This window comes from Anneissia japonica, unplaced genomic scaffold (assembly GCF_011630105.1).
Source record: "Anneissia japonica isolate Jap-2015-1 unplaced genomic scaffold, ASM1163010v1 scaffold585_len4108843_cov191, whole genome shotgun sequence".
NCBI lineage: Eukaryota > Metazoa > Echinodermata > Crinoidea > Comatulida > Comatulidae > Anneissia > Anneissia japonica.
Window position 1 is genome coordinate 3,178,705 of NW_022716829.1, and position 10,861 is coordinate 3,189,565.

The 10,861-nt window shown below is 33.2% G+C and overlaps 1 protein-coding gene across 2 annotated transcripts in view; it reads left to right on the plus strand.

Moving 5' to 3' along the window:
* Positions 1-943: 943 nt before the first annotated feature.
* The window catches only part of LOC117109830 (neuronal acetylcholine receptor subunit alpha-5-like), a 44,329-nt gene continuing 34,411 nt past the window's right edge, over positions 944-10,861 (plus strand). Inside the window, exons 1-2 of one of the 2 annotated variants that reach the window (XR_004445602.1) lie at positions 944-1,378; positions 8,622-8,708. The gene's annotated coding sequence lies outside the window, so the exon portion shown is untranslated. Of the gene's footprint in view, positions 1,379-8,552; positions 8,709-10,861 lie in introns of those variants that run through there. The other variant, XM_033252263.1, reaches the window with a different exon arrangement.

Here is a 10,861-nt window from a genome sequence, read left to right on the forward strand (position 1 = left end):
ATGGTCAAGAGAGAAAAGTTTTGCGGTGTTCCGTTACCTAATGGTAGGTTGGGATTTTTAGCCATTTTAATCTCTTATCTAAATGATTTAACAATTGGTTAGTGATACTTTGCCAGGGGTGGGGGAAGTGAGAACGCCCATATTGTCATTCCCTGGATCATGATAACGGAGATAACGAAGAGGAGGATGAAGATCAAATGTGGACATTGCTAAAGATGATGATGACGACCCCCACGACAATGATGAAAATGACAATGATGATAATAACAATGATGATAATGACAATGATGCTGCAGGTAGAGATAGCGATAAATGATGAAGAACGAAATGACACTTATGATGGTGATGATGATGATGACGATGATGATGATGATGATGATGATGATGATGATGATAATGAGAATAATCAACGCCAGTGATAATGCTTTAATGATCTAACCCTTCACATGGTTTCATGTGAAGGGTTAGAGTTCAGAGTAGAATGTTAATCTTGGGTTAAAGTATCTAGTGAAATTGAATAATCGTATAGATAACCAATATTAATATTTTTCGAGTAAGTGTGTAGATGGTCACGCCTAACACAAACAAAATAAACTCTGAAAGAGAATAAACGAATTAAGAACGTTGGAGCTGAACCGATTCAGAAAATAAGTGTGTTTACCGGTGTGCGAATTCTACTATCATCTATTTTTCGAAGTTGTCCTGGACAAGCTATCTAGTAGGTCTACTAACAATCCGTAAAAAAGACGTAACTAACTCACCTCTATACTGCAAGCTGTTAATACATAAAACTTATCTTCTTATTACGGTAATTAATTAATTAATCGAATATTGTGTCAAAACACATCGTCCAAGATATTTATATATACAAATATTAATTTGTGTTTGCTAATAAAGGTACCCACAGCAAAACGTACCTGTTGTGTTTAGGCACTTCTGAAATAATTATTGAGAGGTTTACCTTCAGGATTTGAATCCAGGGCCCAATGTGCGTTACGGTGTGCAATGAACCACGCAAACAACGTATGAATAGCGCATATCAAAGTGATAAAATAAAATGTTGTACCTAAGAGTATCGTATGCTGTCTCCCTCCTTCACTGTTGATGCATGATCTGGTTGATACAAGCCGGAGATATATTTTCGAGTACAATCATGCTCTGACTGAGAATAAAGAGCGATTATAATTGGCTATGCAGACGGTGAGTTGAAATCAGTATACGACAACCCATGTGATTGGTCAGTTTCCTACGAACGATCGTCCATGAATAATAACCTATTTTTAGGCAAATAGTTTGAAACAAGCGTTAGTCTTTTTCGTGATATTCCTGTATCATTGCCTCTTAGTCCATTCAGTGTCATTTGTCGCACATGATCAAGGTAAGTCGCTTCGTTTGAATGTTGGTGTAGGCCTACCTGATGCTGGTACCGACTATTATTATTGTAATCCATTATATTTCCTACTACATGACGATAATAAAATCCCGTTTTATAAAATGCCGTTAATTACAGTGGCTATATCTAAATGGAATACGATTCGGAATTTTTTGAGTATTTAAGAGTATGATTATACGTTAATGATTGTTTTGTCGATTACACGTGCATTTTTAGTTTGTAAATAATTATGGGGTACAATGTATTATTCAAAGTTGCTTGATTACTTCACAGTCGTATGGTAGTTTATAAATTGGTATTTTAATAATTTGATAGAACTTATATTGTAATTATTGTAGGCGGAAATTAATGATCTTTTTGATTTTATGAAGAATGTTAAGTATTGTATTGTATTTTTATGTAAAACTAAATAAATCAAGTCAAATATATAAAACAAACCATTGTCATCAAATATTAACGACCTCATTATTCGATGTCATCTTTCCATTATACTAAGCCAGTTATTATTTTTGATATCTCAGCAATAATCAAAACAGCAATAGTAATTCAGAGTCCAGAGACATTTATTGGATATATTTTATTTTAATAGAGAACAAGGACATTAATGATGTTTTTGATTATATAAAGAGCGTGGCATATTTTTTTGTATTGTGTGTGTGAAACTAAATTAATCAAATCAAAATTCAAACCCTCATCATCATTACCCATCTCACAACAGCTCTCTTAAATGTCACGCTTTTCATCATATTTAGACATATAATAATAATAATAATAATAATAATAATAATAATTATTATTATTGTTATTATCAGATGTAATCTCAATAATCAAAACAACAATAATAATTCCAGATATATTTATTAATTTATATTGTTTTTATATAGAGAACTCGATTGCTAAAATACATTACTGAACTATTACTATTACTATTATTATTATTATTTATTTATTTATTATTATTATTATTTACATTATTATTTACATTATTATTATTATTTTATTATTAAGTTATTGTAATTATTATTATTATTATTATTATTATTATTATTATTATTATGTTGTTGGTATTGTTATTATTAATGACATTATTACAGCGGTACAAATATACTTTTAATCATTTTTATACACATTAATGAATGATGATGATGATTACACAACGCATGCGTAATATCCTGTACGATTGTTTGGCATAAAAAATGAATATTCATGAAATGAAAATTAATTTGCTGGTACATGACTCTTTCCATAATGAAGTATTTAAAAGTACACTGTAAGAAACAAAGGTAATGACTCTTAAATAGAAAATCCCTTTGAAGTAGTTAAGCTGCTAAAGATTAAATTGTGGTTCTGAATAGTTACTCTAGTCACGGGGCTAATACATTGGTGTTACTGAGCGACCTAAACAATATAATACTTCAAATGAATAATAAATTATTACTGCCAATCTTAATACGGAACTATAAGGTCTTTTTCTATTTAAACCATTTATTAAAACCTGTAAATTTTAATTGAGATGGATGGTCATCAATAGATGCCAATTACTAGTTCATCAATTTTTCGCACTATAAAATTATGAAATTCTTATTATTATTATTATTGCTATTGTTGTTGCTATTAAAATTGTTAATGTTGCCATTAATTCATATTGTTATTGTTATTTTCTATATTACTAATTCAAGCAAAGTATATAAAATAAATATTTCTTTCTGTCGATGATGGTTTTATGTGCTTTTGTAACAAACAAATAATTCAGCTTTTATATATGAATTGAGCTTAACAAAGTAAGTCTTGCATTAATTACAAGAAGATCCAATAACCACCATCAATCAAATGTTTGTGTAGGAGAAATCTTATATCCGGGACATTTACCTCAATTAAAGTTCAAGCACACTCATTTTTAGATTTATCATAAATCGAAAAATACTTGAGGCATTCACAACTTGCAATTTCATTTATATTTTATATTGATTGAATACGAATTTTGAAGCCTGGCAAACGCTGCAGGGTAACATCCAATATGAAAACCATGGCTACCGCCGTAATTATACAAATTAATCTATCGCCGATATATGCTTTTCTTTAAGGCATTTATATTTAACCGTGAACCGGCAATAATATGATTAACTTTTGATACATATCGCCCACATAAGTGCGGATTACAAGACTTTCCATGTTCATTTATCACAGAGGAATCACGGGTGTACTTGCTTGTTTAAAGATGTACTTAATGGAAAACAATTAAAATTTGATGTAGTCCTAAGCAGTCCTAAGCCACAAATCACGGCTAGTAATCATACTGATGCGTTCAGTAATTCAACAAGGTTCTTTACACAATACCTCTACATACTATAGTTAGTAAAGCACCTAAGGAGTCTGCAATCCACAATGCAATAAAATACAGTATTATTATCATTAGTGATGAATGATTGTGGAATATGTTATTAGTAAATTATTCTTGAATGAATGTTTTTTCTGTATTAGTTATTTGATCATTGGTTGTTATTAAACTTGAAAATAACATTACATAAACACTCATATTATATGATGCCCAGACACTTTTCGTATAACCTTTCGTTGAGGGGCTAATGTACAAGATTATAACATCGTATTCCTATATTAGAGCACTGTTTCTATCATTGACAATTATGTGTTTGTACATGTTTACAGTGCTACATTGAGTTATCCTTATTAAATCAATGATTATAATCATTATATATCAAGAATCTAATGAGAGAAATTAACTAAATTCATTTATTTTTCTGTTAGTTTGCTCATCTGACCTTCATCAGAAACGTTAATCTTCTCTTTTTTTTAATTTATCTTGTATTTAAAAATGGACAATTGATTAATGATATACATATATGTATACATACTATTCATTCACTGATGTTTTGGTTATTAATTATTTTCGTATTTTGTTTGTAGCGAAAGGAATTTGATTTGAACTAACACATAGTATTGATATTTCAACAGCTTTTGTTTGAATAGGCCTCCCATTCTAATAATAAAAATCCCAAGTAAATATTCTATAACCTCATTAACATAATTTAATCAATATGAAATGTTCACATTACACTCATTATACAACTACAAAGTCAGTAATTAGAATATGAATAGATGTACAACAATAATGGTCTCCGAAAAGAACAAAGCGGGATTGACATTATTCAGAGATAAATCAGTTTGTACAGGAATATTTTAGTTACACATTCCATCATTTATCAACGTAAATGGTTATACAAAAAGAAAAATGCACACATGCAATATTAGTGCTATATCAAAATTGTAACGTCACACACGTCAAACTATGAATACAATTTTGAATCTACTGGCGCTTGAAATTACTACAACGTTTTCTTGGTCATGTGTCATCATGCTAAAAATTTTTTAAGCCATGTGCCGGTTTAAAAAGAAAATAAAAAAAAAAGCTCACATACTAGGTCCTACCAGGATTTGAACCACATACCCTGAAATTATGGTTTGGTTACTCTACCATCTGACCTGGGGAAAAACCTGGTGAAAGTCTTTCTAGTGTAGTTATTCAATGGAGCTATACAATTGTATAGCTCCATGGTTATTCTTATTAGAACACATTATTCTCAAAAAAATTATCAAGGCACTTAAATTTATTCTTTTGACTTTCTTTTACGAGCTAGACAAAAACAAATAACAATGATTAGAATAACATCATTAAATATATAAAAATAAATAATTTGGGGAACATACGCAATAGGCCTATACATATTGCTTGAATACATTTAGGTACGAGTTTGCAAAAGTCATGGGTACGAGATCACCAATGTGTTTACGAGTTCACCTAAATTTGGGTGCGAGTTGGCCAAAGTGGGTACGAATTGGTCTAAGTGGGTACGAGTTGACATTGGTACGAGTTAGCCGACATCCTTTTTGCACAGATTATTGTTGACTCATCATTGATTTGATGGTTACATGAAAGGTTCTTTTCGAGCACGATTTTATGTCGACATCAATAAATAAAATGTCTTCACTTATGTCTCAATCATAGCCAGGGAACGAGAGGTCATAACGACGGTAAAAAAACATTACTTAATTGATAAGTTAATGGATATCTGTGTACACAACTGTATATGAAAAAAAGGTCTAGGCCCTATATATCTTCTTTTTTTTAAAATTATTTAAAAAAAATTTGTATCAGGTTGCATTCGTTAGAATGGAGATTTTTTTTAAATTTTTCTTTGGAGGGCTAGATTATAAATTTGTCCGCTATTATACTGAGTTAATACCAATGTTCATAACGACCAGAGGGTAAAAAGCCAGCATTACTTATTTGATAAGCCAATAAACAGTACGTGGAAAAACTGTATGTGGAAAAAGGTCCATATATTTTTTTCATTACAGTATTCCTTATTTGTTTGTATCAGGTTTCATAATTAGAGTGGAGATTTTTCATTTTTGGAGGACTAGCGTATAGATAATTCCGCTATCATTGTGTTATTATACCAATGTTGTTTATTTGAAACACAATATTTATATGCCATCAAATTTACATTAGGCTGTAAATGAACGGTAATGGTGGTTGCAGTTATATTGTATCGGGTAGAGATTGTAATGCAGATGTTTCACTAATTATTAACAGACTATAATTAACTCCCACATTAATTAGTGTAACATGGCTTAGAAGCTCAGTGGTGGATTCAAGAAGGGAGGGAGGTGGGACAAGAAAGGGGGACAAAAAAAAAACTGAGATAAAAAGAAATGTTTAGTCTGAGAGTTCTAATTAATCGGTTGTTAAGTTTAATTGGCTCTCCGAAGAGGCCAATGTTGTATGTTGACGACAGTGTTAAAACATAGGCGAACACGTGCGTTTGTGGGACAACACGTGTGTTTGTGATACAACACGTGTGTTTGTGATACGCGCGTGTATCCCTAGCGCTGTTTTGATTGGTCAGTTGCTAAGTTTGATTGACACTCCGGAAAGGTGTATTGAGGCTATCTTGTAGAGGCAATGGGCTGTTCAGTTAAGCCTGGCCCCTTTGATATTGTCGTTAAGATGCTATAAAACGACAGAGTAAACGTGTGTAAACACATGCTTTGTGGGACATGCACGTATTTCTGGCTCTGTTATAAATTGACAGATAAATATACCGTAATTGCTATTCCTGAGCGTCCATTAGCGTTCAGGTATTGCAATTACTCGAAGGTTTTGTAGCTCAATAATGAAAAATTATGTTTAAAAACATATTTCAATAATTATTTGATGCTTTACAGTACACCCTCCAATCCGATACCACTCTAATTCTGAGACCCTCTAATTCAAGACCATTGTATTTACAGAAGTAAATAACAATCTTCAATCTTTTAACATAAATCTAAGCCGGTAAGTGGAGACCTAACCCGAGACCACCACAAGTTTTGAGGTCCCAAGATTGTCTCCAATTGGAGATAACTGTATTTATCATATTTTCAGGTTACCAATAAACATAGCACAAGACTATAACACCTAAGGGCTCGTTTGATATTTTGACATAATTAACAATGCAGCTTGGTTGAACTACAACAGATGTTTAAATAATGCTAATCAGTTGTCCGAGTATATACAGTACAAAGACTTAGATCATTATGCTGACATTGACTATGTAACAGGTCTGATGATGATAATAATATAATAATAATGATAATAATAATAATAATAATAATAATAATAATAATAATAATATAGTTATCATTAATATTACATTAATGATAATAATGAAGATGATGCTTGATGCTGATGATGCTGCTGGTGATGATGAAGTTGATAACAAAATAATGTCGTAAATATTGGAATCAGGGGCAGCGCTAGTGGGGGTCCAGGGTAAAGGGCCTTTGTCGGGGACCTCTGGACCCCATGCTTGGATCGTTATGTGCGAAGTGTAGTATAATATTGCGATCATATGGGTTGCAGTGGTGGCGCCAGCTATTCTCCGACAGGGGGATGGTACCTCCGATATGGGGTTAGTACTCCCGACAGTAGGACTCTCAACTTGCATGGTTTTTCTATATCAAATTATCCTTTTTAAATAAAGAATCCCATAAATTAACACAAAATTGTATTATTGTTTAATAAAAAACTTCTTTGCAAATTATTTTTTTTACCGACTGGGGGGTGGGGGGGGGGGGGGGTTGAACTAGGCTTTCCCGACAGGAGGCTGGTACCTCCAACGGTGGGACTCATTGGCTATGTTCTCACACGGCAGCGGTTCTCACACGGCATTGGGCGTTCTCACACAGGTGTTAACGGTTAGCGCTAACGGTTAGCTCCCGATCCGGATACTAGGTCTCTCGTGAGAACCAGGCTTTAACTTGCATGGTTTTCTATCAAATTGTTCTTTTTAAATCCCATAATTAACGAACAAATTCCCCGACAAATTTAATTTTTCCCCGACCGGGGGAGGGGCTAGGCTTCTCCGAAAAAAGAGAGGGTAGGTATGGATCCCTTATTGGGAGGTTGGACCCCTCGTCGAAAAAATTCCTTTCGGAATATTATATTGGAAGCAATCAGTGTTAAATGAGTAGACATAGAATAAACTAAAGTAAACAAATCACATTAATGTATAATCGTCATTATGAGTATAATAATAGTATCATTTAACCAAGATTAGGATTTCAGGAAGATACAATATGATAGCAATCATCTTAACGAAACAATCATCTTAAAGAAAAAAAACCACATCCCTACCTGTGTTTAAAGAACACAAAAACGTCTGGCTCGTGAAACGCAGACACAACACAGATAACGCAACGCAGATAAAACACAACGCAACGCAACACCTGTCTCTTATACACATCTAGATGTGTATAAGAGACAGGGCCAATGTTGTATGTCGCCATGGGAGGCTAATCGGTGTGGTATAGGCCTAAGGAGTCCCATGCGATGCAATTAGTACTCATAGTGACTGTACCTTTAATGTGGTGGGATACAGGTTTTTAAAGTGTATATGAAAATAAGCAAATAACATAAGTTGTAGATATTTACTCTTGCAATTACTTTTATTGATTATGTAGCAGTTTCAACTGATATGATAATCCTACCCCAACGGAATACAGCTGTGAAAACACGTGTAACTGTAAATGCATCTGATCTTGTGATCGATCATATCAATATAGATACTGAATCCCCATTATACCTGATTCTTAACAATCAGGACGTGTTTACAGCGCAGCCACAGCATTGTTACAATATCATATAGTATATCGTTATTTGTTTCAGAAAATTGAAACACGTCAGCACCGTTGATTCTAATGAAACTGGCTGAACCATCAATCTAGGACACTTTATGAAGTGCTAAAGGACAACGTGAGTAGTTTGTTAAGAATACAATAATTGTATTTAGTGTAATATCGCATTCCGTATGCAACACGCACAATGAATTGTAATCTATTGCCCATAATATTGTTTGGGACACTTACATCAATCACGAATACTTACAGCATTTCTACAACATCGAAAGAAATAATAAAATCAGTTTATAAATATCGAAAAGGTATTTGAAGAAAGTGTGCAGTAGTAGGCCTAGTATTAGTATTGTAGTAGCGGTAGCAGTAGTAGTAATAATAATAGTAGAAGTAGTAAAAGTAGTACAGTAAAACCCCTATCTATTAAGGGGATACCTTCAGAACCCAAACAAGCGTCTCCTTAATAGGGGTGTCGTAATGTTAAAATATTTACTTTTCCTCGTTTAGCGCAAGAAACGTCCCCTTAATGGGGGTGTCACAAAGGAGGAGTTCTGCTGTAGCTGTAATAAAAGTGGTAGTAATGGAATTTTGTTATCTTATGTTTATAATGTGTAATTTTGAATCGTATTCCTCATAATTTTAGCTTTGAGCTGAGCTTCCAATATGATACGTTATTTTGCGTGTGTGAAAATAATACAGAAAACACCCGAACAAAACGAAAACGTGGTTTAAAAGCGGATTATCTAAAATGAAATGCACACAAAAACATACACCAGTTTACATACAAAAACAGTTAAATTAGGCCTAATATTATTTTTTTACTTTCTTTATCTGTATATATCATAGCAATAATTTCTTTGTTTTTCGCGGTTTAAAGTATGAAATGCAAAGATAATTGTTCATATACTGTCCAGGGCCTGCAAATAGTTCCTCCATCTCAGGATACTGTAATGCATATGTTCGTTGGTATGGTCCGTTAATGTAAAGACATTTAACTGTACACAATTCTTTTGATCATTTGTGATCACTGGTAAAGCTTCCTTTATACTGTAAGTTATTCTTTATTCTGTTAAATGTCTCTGGAAGCCAATTCAATCTAAGATTCATAAACGTGAAAAGATTATTTTTAGAAATTCTATGTAGAAGGTTTTTGACCAAATTCTGGGCCGTCACGCCTTTTAAATAAAAGTAATTAAGACCTCTGACTTTAAGGTGTTTTTTCTTTTAGACAGTTAAGTATAAACACGATCGATTCTCTTGGTAAAACTTCACTGGTGAATTCAAATTGAAAATTATTTTACTTACCTAATTTTAGAATCGGCATCGCAGAGAAAATAGGCCACTGTAAGCCAGATTACATATTATGAAATTAAATTTCAGACAGTTATACATGCATAGGCCTACTGTACGTACAGTACACGCAAAATCGTAACTGGTTATTGAACATTAGGCGAAGTCTAACTGTAATAAATGGACTGGTCAGAGTACTTTTGCAGAGAGGGTCATAGTGGACCATGACGTATTCTTAGCGTATCAGCTCTAGATATTTGCCACACTGACAGTTCAACAATGTCGACTGGGGTCCGGTCCAATGTACCGTCTAGAGGGAATAGGAACCGGGGACCTAGAGATCCCAAATGTTCAGCGCACACACAGTGGCTACCATCAGTTTACCCGACTGAGCTAAGCTCATGCTTAGATAATTAATTTGAAAAAAAAAATGTAATAGCAAAGGTATAATCTGTATACAGTAGCCGAAGCAGCAACACAATTGCTTAAGTTTGGAATAGTAGGATGTATGGTGTTCGGATTAATACTGATATTGGTATAATTTATCTTTTCAAACATTGTGTCACGATGACCAGTCAAGTTGTAGACTACTTTGTAACACTATCTATTACAAACAAACACTGTGCATGCTAAGGAGATTATGATATATTGGTGCGGGTTACTCGTGTTACAATAATTATACTAATAACAAACTTTTCAGTAAAAACGTTACATGAATTTTGAAATGAATTCGAAACTATCCCTCCACTATTACACTCAGCTAGGAACCTCGTCACGTCATTTGCAATCGGGTTCAAACCTGAAGCCTACATTAGGAGTTAGAAAGTTCCATTATAGATTGTGATAGTTGATGATTAGTATGTCGTCCTCTCACAAGAAAGCGTTCGTAACCAAAAATGGCAACAATTGTATCCATTAAATGCAAATGCGAACATAAATCTTAAATGAGACACATGGACGTAAAAATGTAATGTATATATATAT